Raw genomic sequence first — 18469 nt, 5'->3', positions numbered from 1 at the left:
TACAGCCTTGATGTACTCCTTTTTCTTTTTGGAACCAGTCTGTTGTTCCATGTCCAGTTCTAACTGTTGCTTCCTGACCTGCATATAGGTTTCTCAAGAGGCAGGTCAGGTGGTCTGGGATTCCCATCTCTTTCAGAATTGTCCACAGTTTCTTGTGATTGACACAATCAAAGGCTTTGGCATCGTCAATAAAGCATAGGTAAATGTTTTTCTGGAACTCTGTTGCTTTTTCTGTGATCCAACAGATGTTGACAATTTGATCTCTGGTTCCTCTGCCTTTTCTAAAACCAGCTTGAACATCTGCAGTTTCACACTTCACATATTGCTGAAGCCTGGCTTGGAGTATTTTAAGCATTACTTTACCAGTGTGTGACATGAGTGCAATTGTGCAGTAGTTTGAGCATTCTTTGGCATTGCCTTTCTTTGGGATTGGAATGAAAGCTGACCTTTTCCAGTCCTGTGACCACTGCTGAGTTTTCCAAATTTGCTGGCATATTGAGTGGAGCACTTTCACAGCATCATCTTTTAGGATTTGAAATAGCTCAACTGGAATTCCATCACCGCCATGAGCTTTGTTCATAGTGATGATTCCTAAAGCACGCTTGACTTCCCATTCCAGGATGTCTGGCTCTAGGTGAGTAATCACTCCATCGTGATTGTCTGGGTCGTGAAGATCTTTTTTGTATAGCTCTTCTGTGTATTCTTGCCACCTCTTCTTAATATCTTCTGCCTCTGTTAGGTCCGTACCATTTCATCTTTGCATGAAATGTTCCCTTGGTGGATCTAATTTTCTTGAAGAGGTCTCTAGTCTTTCCCATTCTGTTCTTTTCCTCTATTTCTTTGCATTGATCACTGAGGAAGGCTTTCTTATCTCTCCTTGCTATTCTTTGGAACTCTGTATTCAGATGCTTATATCTTTTCTTTTCTCCTTCGCCTTTCACTTCTTTTCTTTTCTCAACTATTTGTAAGGCCTCCAAAGACAGCCATTTTGCTTTTTTGCATTTCTTTTCTATGGGGATGGTCTTGATCCCTGTCTCCTGTACAATGTCGCGAACCTCATCCATAGTACATCAGGCACTCTGTCTAACAGATCTAGGCCCTTAAATCTATTTCTCACTTCCACTGTATAATCATCAGGGATTTGATTTAGGTCATACCTGAATGGTCTAGTAGTTTTCTCCACTTTCTTCAATTTAAGTCTGAATTTGGCAGTAAGGAGTTCATGATCTGAGCCACAGTCAGCTCCTGGTCTTGTTTTTGCTGACTGTATAGAGCTTCTCCATCTTTGGCTGCAAAGAATATAATCAGTCTGATTTTGTGTTGACCATCTGGTGATGTCCATGTGTAGAGTCTTCTCTTGTGTTGTTGGAAGAGGGTGTTTGCTATGACCATTGTGTTCTCCTGGCAAAATTCTATTAGCCTTTTCCCTCTTCATTCTGTACTCCAAGGCCAAATTTGCCTGTTACCCCAGGTGTTTCTTGAATTCCTACTTTTGCATTCCAGTTCCCTATAATGAAAAGGACATCTGTTTTTGGTGTTAGCTGTAGATATACCATATAATATAGTACTATAAATACTATGATATAAATCTGAACAAAGTGCTAGGGGAGGCACAGAGATAATTCTAGAGCAAAAACAATTATTAATAGGCAGTGGAGGTGACAACTGACAGATTTTATTTTCTCGGGCTCCAAAATCACTGTGGATGGTGACTGCAGCCATAAAATTAAACGACGCTTACTCCTTGGAAGGAAAGCTTTGATAAAACTAGACAGTGTATTAAAAATCAGAGGCATCACTTTGCTGACAAAGGTCTGTATAGCCAAAGCTATGGTTCTTCCAGTAGTGATGTGCAGATGTGAGAGTTGAACCATATAGAAAGTTGTGTGCTGAAGAATTAATGCTTTTGAATTGCAGTGCTAGAGAAGACTTTTGAGAGTCCCTTGGACAGCAAGGAGATCAAACCAGTCAATCCTAAAGGAAGTAAACCCTGAATGTTCATTTTAAGAGCTGTTGTTGAAGCTCCAATATACTGGCCACCTGATGCTAAGAGCCAACTCATTGGAAAAGACCCTGAACCTGGAAATGATGGAAGGCAAAAGGAGAAGGGGGCAGCAGAAGATAAGAGGGTTAGACAGCATCATCAACTCAATGCACATAAATGTGGGCAAACTCCAGGAGATGGAGGAGGACAGAGGAACCTGGCATGCTGCAGTCCGTGGGAATTCGAAGAGTCAGACATGACTTAGGGACTAAATAACTGGATAACACAAAGGAGGAGAGATCAGTTCTAATTCGTGAGTCAGACAAAATAAAAATGTAAGTTGACTTAAGAAATGTCAAACTGTAAGGTGTCCCTCGAGGGAGGGAGTGGCTGAGTGGAGGGAGAGGAGTCTGGAAAGGAAAGTTAGAATCAGGCAGTCTGGGGCTTCTGATTAACATATGAGGACTATGAAGCCATTAAAGGAATTACCTAAAAAGGTGATATCACTGGCTCTGTCCTTGAAAAAAAAAAAGAGCGTTAGAAGAGTGGAGTTATGCACACTCAAAATGGAGCTTGGAAACTAGAGTAATTATGAAGAAAATAGAAGGTGGCTAAGAAATGGTTGAAAGGCAGCCAGCAAGTGTCCATCCGCTAGAGGTAAGAACTGCAACACTGCTCATCAGAGTGAAAGAGGTGCCCACTGCCCATCCCACTCCATCTCCCTTGATCTAGAATTCTAGAGTTTAGGCATCAGTGGCACCAAATGCTACCTTGGAGCAAAATGCTTAGAAATCTAATTCTTTCATGATCTACTGATAATAGTTTATTTTATGAGGCATGTATTTAACTCAGTGGAGCTACCTTTGAGATGCATTATTGTTATTCAGTTGCTCAACCGTGTCCAACTCTTGTGATACCATGGACTGCAGCACACCAGGCTTCCCTGTCCATCACCAACTCCCAGAGCTTGCTCAGACTCATGTCCATTGAGTTGGTGATGCCATCCAACCATGTCATCCTCTGTTGCCCCCTTCTCCTCCCACCTTCAATCTTTCCCGTCATCAGGGTCTTTTCAAATGAGTCGGCTCTTCGCATCAGGTGGCCAAGGGTTGGAGCTTCAGATTCAACATGAGTGATTCCAATGAATATTCAGGGCTGATTTCCTTTAGGATTGATTGGTTTGATCTCCTTACAGTCCAAGGGATTCTCAAAGACTCTCTCACCATAGTTCAAAAGCATCAATTCCTCAGTACTCAGCCTTCTTTCTGGTCCAACTCTCACATCCATACATGACTGTTGGAAAAACCATAGCTTTGACTTAATCGACCTTTGTTGACAAGGTATCTCTCTGCTTTTTAATATGTTGTCTAGGTTTGTCATAGCTTTTCTTCCAAGGACCAAGTGTCTTTTAATTACATGGCTGCAATCACCATCTGCAGTGATTTTGGAGGCTAAGAAAATAAAGTCTGTCACTGTTACCATTGTTTCCCCATCTATTTGCCATGAAGTGATGGGACTAGATGCCGTGACCTTAGCTTTGAATGTTGAGTTTTAAGCCAGCTTTTTCACTCTCCCTCTTTAACCTTCATTAAGAGTGTCTTTAATTCTTCTTCACTTCCTGCCATAAGGTGGTGTCATCTGCATATAAGCAGATGACAGATCAAGCAATCTTGATTCCAGCTTGTGCTTCTTCCAGCCCAGCATTTCACATGATGTCCTCTGCATTTAAGTTAAATAAACAAAGTAACATCTTTCAAATCCACATTAAACATCCAGTAACCATTCAAGACAAATTCTCCAAAGAAAAGCTCTAAGAGTCTTAAACATTTTTCTGTATTATCTGTGAACTTTTCAAAAACGCTTGGCATATAAAGAGATAATAAATGCTTAGACCACAAAGTTTGCTTTTTTCCATAGAGTGTCATAATAATGCTTTATTAAATTTTGTGTTTTAGTTCAAGTCTGGAACCTTCCATTACTTATGCAAAACAGAGTTAGTTATAAAGCTAATTTTTTCCAGGCTCCATCCAAGTCAATTTTTTTTTTTTTAAAGTTTCTTTTTGTCATGAGGAGAGGGGAGGGGAAGGTGAGATGTATGGAAAAGAGTGAGGTGGAAACTTACATTACCTCCAAAGCAATTTGATAACTAAAATAAAATATGGACACAGTAATACTGTATTCTTACTCTTAGGGCTACATTATTGGTTAGATTTTTAATAAAGCATTATTATGAGGCTCTATGGAAAACAGTAAACTTTGTGGTCTAAGTATTTGTTATCTCTTTATATGCCAAGTGTTTTTGAAAAGCTCACAGATAATATAGAAACAAGTTAAAGACTCTTACAGCTTTTCTTTGGAAAAAGTGTCTTGAGTGGTTATTGAATGTTTAATGTGAATTTGAAAGAATTATTATTTTGTACTTTTGTCTTTTAAAGTTGAGTTATGTCAATTTCAAACACATTGAGAGGCATTTTGTGTAAACACTTAAATTTCTCTTTTCAGGAGGGCAATATTAATAGTTTTTTTCTGCTGAGATTTGATATTAATAAAGCAGTGATATTCTTATATAAATCATAATGATCCTAATAGCCAAAGAAATAAGTAAATTTTCTGCAACTCTCAGAATCTTGTTGGTAGTATAATTCAGTAAAACTTAGTTTTTTAATATTGTAGGTTGACTTCTTCTTTTAAAGAAAAGCCAGTGAATTTCTGATAATTAATGTTGTTTCAGATTTTTCCCCATACACATGTCAACAAATTATTAATCAGTTAAATAATTAATCTAAGAAATAAATGGAAAATTTTATTTGTACCATATAAGATTATAACACAGAAAGAGCATCTCAGAAAACTCAGAGCTATTCCACCAGTCAAAGCACAATTGTGTAAGTTTTTTGAGACAGGACTGTACATTAAATGATGTATTATTGACAGCTTAAAATCCAGATCTAAATGTCATCATGGCCCTTCTTATGATGGAGAAGGAATGTTATCTTTTTAAGGACTTGTCTTGTTGCTGCTAGGAGAATATTGGTCTTTATGGTTGAGCAAGTATTTCTGTTGATGCAGAAGGCTTGGTTGATGTATAATGTAGATACACAATGCACAGGTATGGAGAGAGGAGGCCAAAGGACAGAGAAAATTTTTGGCTAAAATTTCCTTGTCTTGCCATAAAATATAAATTTTATTTCACATCAGTTCAGTTCAGTTCAGTTCAGTCACTCAGTTGTGTCTGACTCTTTGCGACCCCATGGACTGCAGCACACCAGGCCTCCTTGTCCATCACCAACTCCTGGAGTTTATTCAAACTCATGTCCATCGAGTTGGTGATTCTATTCAACCATCTCATCCTCTGTTGTCCCCATCTCCTGCCTTCAATCTTTCCCAGCATCAGGGTCTTTTCAAACGAGTCAGTTCTTTGCATCAGGTGGCCAAGGTATTGGAGTTTCAGCTTCACCATCAGTCCTTCAAATTAATATTCAGGGTTGATTTCCTTTAGGATGGACTGGTTGGATCTCCTTGCAGTCCAAGGGACTCTCAAGAGTCTTCTTCAACACCACAGTTCAAAAGCATCAATTCTTCAGCACTCAGATTTCTTTATCGTCCAACTCTGATATCCATACACGACTACTGGAAGAACCATAGCTTTAACTGGACGGACCTTTGTTGGCAAAGTAATGTCTCTGCATTTTAATATCCTGTCTGGGTTGGTCATAACTTTTCTTCATTACACTAAAATAATTTAGAGCAATAAACTGATTTCAGGGATGATGAAAATATTGATGTCATCTAAGTGTTTAGACAGCTAGCTCTCTTCTCTCTGGTCTTGCTTTTGTCATTTCCCTCTTTAAAAAAATTTATTCCTTGTTCTCTTTCTCATAAAATGTTTATCATAGTATTTATCATAAAATAACTAGATCATAAGAAGTCAAGGATAAATTTCCACTGGAGTTGTTATTAATTAATGTTATTATTAATTAATAATTAATTAGTATAATACAATTCTCAAAATTATTATTTTTTTATTTTTAAATGGATCCAAAAAGGTATTTAACATAGGCATATCCCCAAGGTCATGTAATCTCTTATTTCTTTGGTTTTTTGCTCTGTAGCTTATTACACTATCAAAGCATTTCTTAGTTATTATTAAAGTCTTCTGTCTCTGGAATTCAGCAACTTTGTAAAATATCTTTGCATTTTTTGTGTGGTTCAATTGTTTCTTAATATCAACACTCAGCAGGATAGATTAAAAGCTTTTATTACAATCAAACTGACCTTTAGCTGTTTTCAAATTGTGCAACTTTACGTATGAGATGTTATCCAACTTGGACTTCCCTCTCCTGGAATATAAACAACTCATAAAATTGTTGGTAAGCTTTGTTTCTTTCCAAATTCTTATAACTCAATTTGACTTGAAAGTATTGCAAACAAATCATTTTAAGGGGGAGAGTCATTTGAAATTAAAAGCCTAAAATTTCATTAAATGTGTGCTCAGTTAGAATTGTTCACTTAGAATATTACATTGAAAGAATTACACTGAAATAATGAGTCATAGAAATAACATTGCTACCAAAACTCTACCTTAATTGAAATCATTTAAAAATATGTGCCATGAAATTATTTTTAAGAAATAAGCTGCCTTAGGCAGTTTTAATTTGATAGCAATGATTTTAGTATTAATGGATATATGTAAAATTCAGATGAAGGTAATATATGAATATAATTAAAGCCACATAAACCATGTAGATGTGAAATCCAGTCATTTAGAAATGACTGAAATCTTCTTTTGAATATTTCTTAGTTTTACAATTTTTTTTTCAAAACTAGACTCATTTTATAAGAACAAGAAAAATTGCAATAAAATTTCCTGTTTAAAATGACAGTGATTTTGGCCTTTTGTTTTATAATACTTCCATACTCTTATCATATTCCTGTACTATGAATACCAAGACAGATTCTGAAATTGATTAATTTATGTATTGATGGGAATATGGTACTATGCTTTAAAGACAGGAATACCCATATTTATTTTAGTGTAATTGAGCTATTCATAGAACTGTCAGTATTCACATATATGCATTTCATTTGCATTTAACTACATTTTGGGGGGTGTATGAAAAGATTGGCTAATAGTAAATATTCACATGAGTTAAAATATGAGACCTTTGCATATCTTCCGTTTGTGTATTTCAAATTCATTGACAAGTTAGTAAACTGTATATTTTATTTATACTTAAGTTCAGAGTGGCAAGAGTTAGAGCATATATATTGAGATGTGGAGTGATCAGAAAGTAAACCTATATTTGCATTCCATCAGTATACTTGATTTTCATAATACGCATTTCACACCAAAGAAGTCTGGACTTAGCAAATGCTATTAGGCTACTATCTTTGATAAATGTTGGCTATCTAAACAGTTAATTAGCTGATTATTTTTTAGAATACAGGTAAAATAGAAGCATAATTGAATTCAACATGCCTACCTACTATGGCCATTAGTTAGAAGATTTCTGGTTTGTTTTTTTTTGTTTGTTTGTTTTATAAGTTTTCACCTGTAAAATAGATGTGAATTTCCCATGTGTAATTGTAATACTAGTTGTCAAGACACATTTTTGCCTATCCAGATGTTCTAATTTAACTACTATAGTTACAATGTTTCACGGGAACTCTAAGGTCCAGCCCAAATGAAATGTGTTATTCAAGTACTGAATTTTGATTTATATGCGTCATATATTTGAGATATACTATGTTAAATTGCTGGCTTAATTTTTTTTCTAATTTTAAAGTTCTCACTTTAAAAGCAGATTGGCTAATGGTTTTCTTGACTCAAGATGAAATGTGTTTACTCAAATAAATTCAGCAGCTGTTTTTTGTTTATGAAATCTTATCTAAAATAAATGCTTTCTGCCATGTATCAAGTCAACTCTTGTAGGCAACTCCTTCAGTCCAGCTGGCAATTGGGCAGAACACCCATACAATTAAAAGGAAAATTAACACTTTTTAAGGAGATGAGCGTTAATTTACAGTAAGTTAAATGTCCTAGTCTTGATATCTATGATACAGTTTCTTTCTTTTCTTTATTCCTTAGTTTATTTCATTCTTTCCATTTTCCTTGGAAATGAAATGTAATGTTAATTTTGTTTCAGTATTTTATATTTGTATCCCTTTGTCTTGGAATAGATTAACCCTGTGCTCAGTCGCTCAGTCATGTCTGACTCTTTGCGACCCTGTGGATTACAGCCTGCCAGCCTCCTCTGTCCATTTCCCAAGCAAGAATACTGGAGTGGGTTGCCATTTCCTCCCCCAGGAGATCTTTCCCACCCAGGGATCAAATCCTCGTCTTCTGTGTCTCTTGCATTGCGAGAAGATTCTTTACCACCGAGCCATCTGGGAAATTCCAGATTTAACCTTAGTTACAAGCAAATAAATTAGCCTATTACTGCTTCATAGATGCTGGCAGAAGACATGCAACGTCTAGGTCAGAAGCAAAAACTTTATTACTCAAGGCACGGCAAGTAGCATGAGTATCAACATGTGTATTTGCTACCCGTGACCCCAAATCCCACAGGGCATCTTAATATGGATTCAGATGGATACTGCCCATGTAGTGACTTTATGTCATAGCTAAGGAACACTGTGCTAGAGGAACCCACCTTTTTATAGCAAATAGTAGCCAAGACTTCTCTCTGTCCTAAAGAGAGACTTTATTACTTCGTCCCTGAAAGTTGTTTACTCCAGACACAACCTGAGAAATGGTTTGGATGAAAAGCAGTCATCGTCCTGCAATCTCAGCATTCCCAGCAGGACACGCAGGAGCGCTAGAGACCCATGAAGGCCTCTATCACATAACACCCTTATGTGTGGATATTATAAATGCTTTGACATGCATAACCCTATTTTAGGGAGGTATGTGTGCCTATTTTTCACATTGTTTTGGCATGTGACTAACTGAATGTGTATATGACAAATTATATATTTACCAGTTCACCTTATGTCCTAGAATATTAGCATCAAGTAACTTATCAACATTAATTAGTTATAGTTCAGGTTCATTGCCTTAAAAAATAAACTTATAGGTTCAATAAAGTTTATATGCACACAGCAGAACAGAGCAGGGTCTCAAGTATGGTTTTACATTCGGAAGCTAGAGCAGACTGCTGTGACTGATCATAAAATGTCTGTGTAAGGAGCCCATGCTGACACCTGATATACTTCAAATGGAATGATTACTTTGTGACATGTGTGGGAAAGCATTCCAAATTTTGGCAGAAAAATGACTTATTCTCTGATATGACCCTGTCGAATATTTTCACTTCATATCCACTGGTTGGGCTTCCTTGGTGGCTCAGATGGTAAAGAATCCACCTGCAATGCAGGAGACCCAGGTTCAATCCCTGGGTCAGGAAGATGCCCTGGAGAAGGAAACGGCAACCCACTCCAGTATTCTTGCCTGGAGAATGGGGTACAGTCCATGGGGTTCATACAGTCAGACAGGACCAAGCGACTTATCGATTTCATCAGATCCACTATTTAGTTTTTCCTTTCCAAGCTTCTATTGATAATCAGATCCTAAAATATATCTTCCAGATTTGGGCAATCACCTGACTTTCAGTTGTTCTATGAGAAATTGACTTTCATTGGTTTGAGACATTTAGAGAAAAATAAACATCTGGAAACTACCCCTAACTGTCATCGTTGTTAATGTATTAGAAAATTTAAGTACTTTATCTGCATTTATGGCTATTGAAAAAATGGAAAATTCGATAACTACTTCGATAAACAGCAGATTAAATTGTAGAAGCAGTGATCTAAGTGGGCAAAATCATTTATGCTGCTCAAGTGGTGCTAGATATCAGAGTTTAATGAAATCATTTTTAAAATCCCTAGAAGTCAGAAGCTGTCTATTTCAAATGCATTTTATCTTCAAATTATCCTAAGAAGAACATGTTCTGTCCCTCAGTGTGCTTTTTGTTAACATTGCTGAAACAATAAAAAAGCAAAATGGTCATCCTTTGCTATGTCGGCCTTTAATTTGTCATAATTCATAAAAATAAAAAGCTGTACAAGTTGTAACAACCAGAGCCATTCTTGGGGAGTAAGGAAAATCAGAGATCGGAATATTGTAGGTTCGGAAGTAAAGACAGATGGGTGAGTCAACTGGTGAGTGTGGTAACAGTGGTGGTTGGGTCAGGGGGAGTCGACCATCCTTACAGTTGAGTCCTGGGGGCCTCAACCCTGGTTCCTGCTCTAGCCTCCTCTGACCATGCCCACCTCACAGATAGAGGAGTCCACAGAAGCAACTGGAAATGTCCTCTTAGCGCCTGTACACATCTCAATTCTTTTTTTATAATTTTATTTATTTACTTTTGGCTGCACTGGGTCATCACTGTGTATGGGCTTTAAGGTTGTAATGAGTGGGGGCTTCTCATCTCCGTGGCTTCTCCTGTTGTGGAGCACAGGCTCCAGGTGCCCAGGCTCAGTACTTGTGGGGCTTAGTCGCCCCATGGCATTTGGGATCTTCCTCTACCAGGGATTGAAACCCATGTCTGCAGGTCTGGCTGGCAGACTCTCAACCACTGGAATACCAGGGAAGTCCACAAGACTCTCTTCTTGACCACATTTGAGGAGCTTGGCATGCCAGGATTCCATACCCATGTGAATTAGAATCTGGTTCTAGGCCCTGCAAGAGCTTCTTCCCCAGGTCTATCTTCCTAAGGGTGGACTGATCCATCTCAATTATCATACCATTTACTTCCTCTCCTATGATATGGTTTCCTTCACATATGTTTTGCTTCAGTTGAGTCTCATGTGGTTTCAGAACTTCTCCCTCAGGAAAAGGCAGATTTCACCTAAATGTCTTAAAATTCTGTCACTAATATCTATAGGTCTAAGTTTACTTTCCTTCAGTCATTAAACACTATAAATAATTATACTGCAAGTGGCCTCCATTGAGAGCTTGCCACTCTTACTGTGATTATTTCTCTTGGCTGGATCTCATTTGTAGAACTTTAATCTACAAAGATGTATTGTGTGATTTTCCTCTTAAGACATGCTTGACTTCCAAGAGCTCTGGAAATTTCCTTTTCCATTTTACCTTAGCTCACCTCCTGAACTTGACTCTTTGCTTGTTTTTGCTACTCTTCAGCTCTCTTCTTTTCAGAAAGGTTCTTGTCCTGGTCTCTCTTTGATCAGGCCATGGTACTTTCCCTTTCTTTTCACTATCATTTAATTTTCTCTGGATATTGTCTTTTACGTTATTTTCTCCTTTTTCATCTCAAAGATGCTTTTGTTCCTGATTTTAGTATTTAAAATATAATTGCAAATATTGCAGAAAGGGATAAGGAGGTAGACGGGATTTACCACAAGCATTTCTTTTATATAAGTCCTCTTGTGATGAATGGCTGGTTTTTGCACATGCCTAGGGATTGATGATTTTGAACTGTGGTGTTGGAGAAGACTCTTTGACAGTCCCTTGGACTGTAAGGAGATCCAACCAGTCCATCCTAAAGGAGATCAGTCCTGAATATTCATTGGAAAGACTGATATTAATGCTGAAATTCCAATACTTTGCCCAACTCATGTGAAGAGTTGACTCATTGGAAAAGACCCTGATGCTGGGAGGGATTGGGGGCATGAGGAGAAGAGGACGACAGAGGATGAGATGGTTGGATGGCATCACCGACTCAATGGACATGGGTTTGGGTAAACTCCGGGTGTTGGTGATGGACAGGGAGGCCTGGCGTGCTGCTATTCATGGGGTCGCAAAGAGCTGGACACAACTGAGCGACTGAACTGAACTGAACTGAAGGGATAGTTTTACTGTAGATTGGGGGAGGTGGGCTCATGGAAAGGGGAGATGCCTGCCTCAGTTTCACTAAAGCCCACCCTCGGACCTGGCATGTTGCTCAAGCGGCTGGTGGAAGGAGAAAACTGGCATTCCTTAGAACTGATCTATTCATAGGTGCGCTCCTGGTTTCTTGTGAGGGTCTGCAGGCATCTGAGAATCCCATGCCCCACTGAGAGAATTTTTTTGGCCAAATATATGCCTAAGGACCCTGCTCTTCCTTCTTCTAGCCTTGTTGAGTCTGGATTGTGATTGTTCTGGCCAGTCTGAGGGAAATGTTCAACTTTGGTGATTCCACATATAAACTGAATGCTATTACGTGTGTGTGCTTATTCGCTCAGTTGTGTCTGACTCTTTGCAACCCCACCGACTGTATGACACTCTAGGCTCCTCTGTCAATGGGGATTCTCCAGGCAAGAACACTGGAATGGATTGCCATGCCCTTCTCCAGGGGATCTTCCCAACCCAGGGACTGAACCCAGATCTCCTGCTTTGCAGGAAGATTCTTTACAATCTGAGCTTCCAGGGAAGCCTGAATGCTATTATAGTCACATTTAAAACTGATATTCTAAAACGTAGATATAGAGGGCAAAATCCCTGCTAATAATTTTAACTTTTAAATTTTTCTTTACTAGAAATCTAGTTATACACCAAGTCAAGAGGAAGACCATAAGAAAGAGGAAAAAATTACAGCTCTAACTGCACTTTTCCTGCTTTTTAAAAAGGGAACATTGTATTTTTATTTTGTACTGTGCCCTGCAAATTTTGCAGCCAGCCCATATGTAGACATTCTTTGTGAGAAAACACTTCTGCTTATGCTCAAATAAGGATGCAATAGTCAGCACACTAATGCTGAACAGAACCTGCTGGTAAAATCCAGCAATTCAACTCCTAGGGAAATACCTAATAGAATACATAATATATTCATCGAAAGACATGCACAAGAATAGTCATCGATGCGCTATCTCTTATAGCACTAACCTGAAAGCTATCCAAAAGCCCAATAATTGTGGGAAAAAAATCATGTCTAAAAGGAACAATATGCTAAGGAATCCACAAAGATCATGATGAATGAAAGAATCCAAATACGGAAAAGTGCATGCAATATAATTCCACTTAATCAAATCAAAAACAGGCACAACTAATCTATGGTTTTAGAAGTCAGGATAATACTTACTATTTTGAGGGGTTGGGTAAGTACAAAAGGAAGGCATAAGTGGAAATTTTGAGGTACTAATAATATTTTCTTGATCTTGATCCTAATGTAAATGATATGTTCATCTGTGAAAAATTATCAAGTTGTACCTTAACATTTGTGTACTCTCTGTACATGTGTTCAATAAAAAGTTAAAAAAATGTAGCATGAAACAGCCTCCCTTCTTCTCTTCACCACTACTATAGAGTATGACCTGATTCTGTTCATGCGAAGTTCAGTGGAAGAAATAAATAGCAAAATCAATTTATTTTCTTGTTTATGCTAAAGTTACTATAGTGAGTGAAGTGAAGTTGCTCAGTCGTGTCCGACTGTTTGCGGCCTGTGGACTGTAGCCCACCAAGCTCCTCCGTCCATGGGATTCTCCAGGCAATAATACTGGAGTGGGTTGCCATTTCCTTCTCCAGGGGATCTTCCCGACCCAGGGAATGAACCCAGGTCTCCCACATTGCAGGCAGACATTTTAACCTCTGCACCACGAGGGAAGCCCTTGTAAATAAAGAAAAAACCTTTGTTTTTGATTAAAACTTTGTTAAAGTATAAAGAATAACAAGAGGAAAAATATATTTCTATCATAAAAGTGCCTCTAGACAGCAATTGGCAATGACTTGGAAAGGATGACATTATACCTGTGGTGGATTCATGTCAATGTATGGCAAAACCAATACAGTATTGTAAAGTAAAATAAAGTAAAAAAAAAAAAAAGAGAGATATCCTATGGAGTATAGTTCATGAATTAGAACCATTCTTGGTGAGGTTAAAACAATGTGGTTTTGTAATTAAACTAAAAATTGGTGTGTGAGAGGAATGTACTCCTGTTGGTTTAGTCTAATTATATATTTTCTCTCTTTTGTTAATTGTCAATATTGATTTATGAGCAATTAATTTGGGCAGTTTTCAAATATCCTCAGACAGTTTTCTCATAGGGACAGTAAAAACTTTGTATATTAATAGATTTTGGCAAATTGGAGAGGATTAGACAAATACAAATTCTTACTGAAACATTAATTTGTAGAATATTTAAAATAATTAATCTCTACTTTCTAATATTTGACATTTATTATTGTCAAATAGTTTCAAATCCATGACGGTTGAACTGTAACAGAAAACTAAATGTCTGATGATAGAATATTTAGCTAACTTATTATCTGTCCCTATCATATTTACAGATTCCTATAGCGTTTCTCTGGGGCTTCGTATGTGGGTCAGCGGTAAAGTATCCTCCTGCCAATGCAGGAGATGCGGGTTTGATCTCTGGGTCAGGAAGATCCCCTGGAGAAGGAAATGGCACCCCACTCCAGTATTCTTGCCTGGGAAATCCCATGGACAGAGGAGCCTGGCAGGCCACAGGCCATGGGGTCCCAAAGAGCAGTGAAACAGCAGCAGCAGTATAAGATTTTCCTGCCAATGGTCTCTTTACACAGCTTGGCTTCCTTTCTATCACAAGTTGGTTTCTTCAAAACCAAATCTGATAATATTAATTTTGTAGTTACAAGTTTGATTTCCTAGTACCTTTTGAATAAGATCCAGTTTACTTAATCTAGTCTACAGCTTGTTCCTAACCTGGGCACAAACTGTTCCTTTGAGAAGAGGCAATAATTTGAAATTCCAATCTGCTTCTACTACATAACCACAGCATGACAAAATAGTCTCCTACTGTTATCCTCCAGAGAGTTTAAATATCTTTCCTTTTGAACATATGTGTGTGTGTTTGTGTTGGTGTTGTAATTTTCAGACTAAGTATCATATCTAGCAGCCTATGGCTTTGGAAAGGAATGTGGTTTGACAAATCTTAATCTTCCTAATCAGAAAATTGATGGCTCACAGAAATTTCAAGTGCCTTTCAATGTCAGAAATACTACTAAAAATTCCACCAACCTGATCTCTGCCCAAGTACAACAAAAAACATGACAGAATAAGCTAAACATAAATGCCTGTCACTGGAAAGCTTTTCCATTCAATTTGTTGTTGTAGTTAAGATCCCAAGGACTCAATGGCCATATTATCTTGCTGACCTGTACTGGCTCCATTGGAGGTCAGTTACATGATTTTGGCAAACAGAAATGGAAAGTGTGTCTTTTTCAGACAGATTCTATGTTTGTCCTGTTTACTTATAATATTTTAAAAAATTATATTGTTCACCCACAGATGCTTCCCTTTTCCCCCACTGAGCTCCATTTTGTAATCTGGACTTGAATATATCAAAATCCTGCTCCTGGCATCCACAGCCAAGAGCTTTCTGACTAAATAAATTTAGCAGTCAAAGGTCTGGTCTGTACAATCACTTGGGTTATTTTCAATTCTCCTGAGACTAAAATCACCATAGCAATGACATTTTATTCTACCTACCTCCTTATTGGAGAAGCCTATTAATATACCATTTATCAGAACAGATTAGTTTATTTTGGTACTACAATAACACTTTGTACAGGAATTCAAACTATCCCTCCTCTTTTGCACAGCCTTTTCTTTCTTGAATTCTTTCCTCTGGTCACAGACAAAATCAAGCTGTTTCAGTACGGAAAAGTATAGAGCAATTTGAACCTTATATTTGGAGTAAGATAAAATTACTGTCCCAGGTGTATAGCAGCCCAAAGCTCTGGCACAAGGTAAGAATTTGAGACGGAGGGCAGATCTTACAGTGTATCTGGACACAGAGCTGAAGATAACAGACTACTCTGTGTACTGAAGGAACAGAACGGGTAGGATCATGTGCAGTCCATAGAGGCAGATGGCTAGATGTGATCCACACACTTCAGTGAAATGTGCCAAAGAAAGGAAATACATGTGTGAGAAAGGAGGAGAAATCCCCTAAGCCATGTGAGAGCATAGGAGGAAGCTTTTCTGGGGAATCTGTGGTACACTGCTAGGTGGTCTGAGCTGATTTGTATGGGAAATAAATATGCCCAAATGTTAGACTTTATTTTTCTGGGCTCCAAAATCACTGCGGATGGTGATTGCAGCCATGAAATTAAAAGACGCTTGCTCCTTGGAAGGAAAGTTATGACCAACCTAGATAGTATATTCAAAAGCAGAGATATTACTTTACCAACAAAGGTCCGTCTAGTCAAGGCTATGGTTTTTTCAGTGGTCATATACGGATGTGAGAGTTGGTCTATAAAGAAAGCTGAGCGCCGAAGAATTGATGCTTTTGAGCTGTGATGTTGGAGAGGACCCTTGAGAGTCCTTTGGACCACAGGAGATCAGTCCTGGGTGTTCATTGGAGGGACTGATGTTGAAGCTGAAACTCCAATACTTTGGCCACCTGATGCGGAGAGCTGACTCATTTGAAAAGACCCTGATGCTGGGAAAGATTGAGGGCAGGAGGAGAAGGGGACAACAGAGGATGAGATGGCTGGATGGCATCACTGACACAATGGACATGGGTTTGCGTGGACTCCGGGAGTTGGTGATGGACAGGGAGGCCTGGCGTGCTGCGGTTCATGGGGTCACAAAGAGTCAGACACAACTGAGCGACTGAACTGAACTGAACTGAAATGCCAGTGACCACCAGAATACTGGCGTTCTAGGCATGTTCTTGGCCTCATTCACCTTTTCTATATACTCCTTTGCTCTTAACTCTGATCATTTCTCTTTCTTGCTAGAAGGATCTAACAATCTCCCTGAATTCCTAAAGATTCTTTTCAATATACGCAGAATAGGAAAGTGACCCTTTTCTGCCTTTTGTATTCTTTTGTTTGCCCATCCTGATTTCTTTAGTTTATTGTTGTAAAATCAGTATATAATTTAACCGGTACGTTATTATTATTATTTTTTTTACAGATTTAGGTTTACAGAGAAGTATGTCCAAAACAAATAGCAAACATACTGTTGGTTTTACATCATCGTAGCGTAGCATTATTGAGTTTAATAATGTCTTCAAATTTCCAGGAGTGGATTTATTTCATTTGTGGCTGGCACTTGTTGCTTCCTTTAAAAATGATCTTGTACCACCATAACAATCTGCCTTTTTCTTATGCTTTTTCTCTCATCTAGCAAAAATATTTTAAAAATTTCAACTTTCAGGTCCCTCCTTCATGATGCTATTTATGATCCTCTCTGATTTTGAAATCAATGCTTTCTCTTAAGGGCTCTCATTGTACTTGTTTTTATCTCTTTGTTAATATTTTTACATTATGACTGTTTATGCATTTCACACCAGATGGAAATCTCTTTGAGAATGGAGAACATGCCCTTTTCATTCCTATTGTACAGTATGTAGTATGCCACCTGTCTTAAATTAGGCATTTGATGTATATTAGAGAAAATTTATGCTATGATTAACAAAATTTTCAGTCTGTAATTATATCAGAGGCAAAGGAAGTAGTAAGTTGTTAAGATCATAAGATAAACATAATTTTAACAAAATGAAATAGATATCCAAGTTCATTAATACTGACACTGAATAGATGAGTTATATAGTAGGATAGCAAAATTATTTATAACATTTCAGTCTCCAGAGGCTTTAGTATTAATTTCAGAGTTTACAACTTTAAATTAGATTAATAATTGAAGTTAGCAAATTGCTTTCTTTGTAGCAGAGTCTGTGTACACTCCCTTCCCCTTGGGTTATTAATGAGAGATAGGGCCAGTTATCTATTAAAGGGATATCTGGAGCTTTAAATAAAATTACAATTCAAAAAATTTTATATCAGGATTTAAATTAAACATTTTTTATGGCAAAATAGCTTTTACATTTAGGCCACAGGGAAAAACAAAACTTATTATTTTATTGTTTATTGTTCTTTCTCACATGGATGAAGATTTAACCCTTAATGTTCAGATCTGCCTTTATAGACCTTTATTTCAGATCTTATTTTGAAGAAATTTATTGGAAAAAACAAACAGAAGGTTTAACTACTTACTTCTTAACTGGCTGTCAAATGATGGAAAAGTGCTTCTATGTAGGACAAGTCAATTTCTTTTCAGCTCTCTTGGGGCTTCCCTGTTGGCTCAGATGATAAAGAATCTGCCTGCAATGGAGAACCAGGTTTAGTCCTTGGGTTGGGAAGATCCCCTGAAGAAAGGAATGGTTACCCACTCCAGTATTCTTGCCTGGAGATTTCCATGGATAGAAGAGCCTGGCAGGCTATAGTCCATGGGATTGTAATGAGTTGGACACGACTGAGCAACTAACACTTTCACTTTCACTTTCTGAGTGAAATACCTGGAATTTTTCTTAGTATGGGCTTTAAAATTAGACAGGCAGTAGCTCAGACGCCAGTTCATCCATTTATTTTCTGAGTGATTGTGGGATTGTCATTCAGATTGAGTTAATTTTCTTATTTTTAAAACAGGACTCAACTATCAATGGTGTAAAAACATGTCAATATGCATACATTTGTGTGTATGTGTGGATCACTTCTAGGTTTTCAAAGAAATAGTAATAGTCTTTCCCTCCAGGAAAGAAACAGGTGCCTTCTGAGTG

At 37.7% G+C, this 18469-nt stretch overlaps 1 protein-coding gene across 4 annotated transcripts in view; it reads left to right on the top strand.

Moving 5' to 3' along the window:
- Nucleotides 1–18469, top strand: part of PDE1A (phosphodiesterase 1A) — a 386812-nt gene that overhangs the window by 160750 nt on the left and 207593 nt on the right. The gene's annotated exons all lie outside the window — the stretch shown is intronic.

Source organism: Capra hircus, chromosome 2, assembly GCF_001704415.2.
Source record: "Capra hircus breed San Clemente chromosome 2, ASM170441v1, whole genome shotgun sequence".
In the NCBI taxonomy this organism is placed as follows: Eukaryota; Metazoa; Chordata; class Mammalia; order Artiodactyla; family Bovidae; genus Capra; species Capra hircus.
Note: the sequence above shows the minus strand (reverse complement) of the source record. Positions and strands in the feature narration are given on the sequence as shown.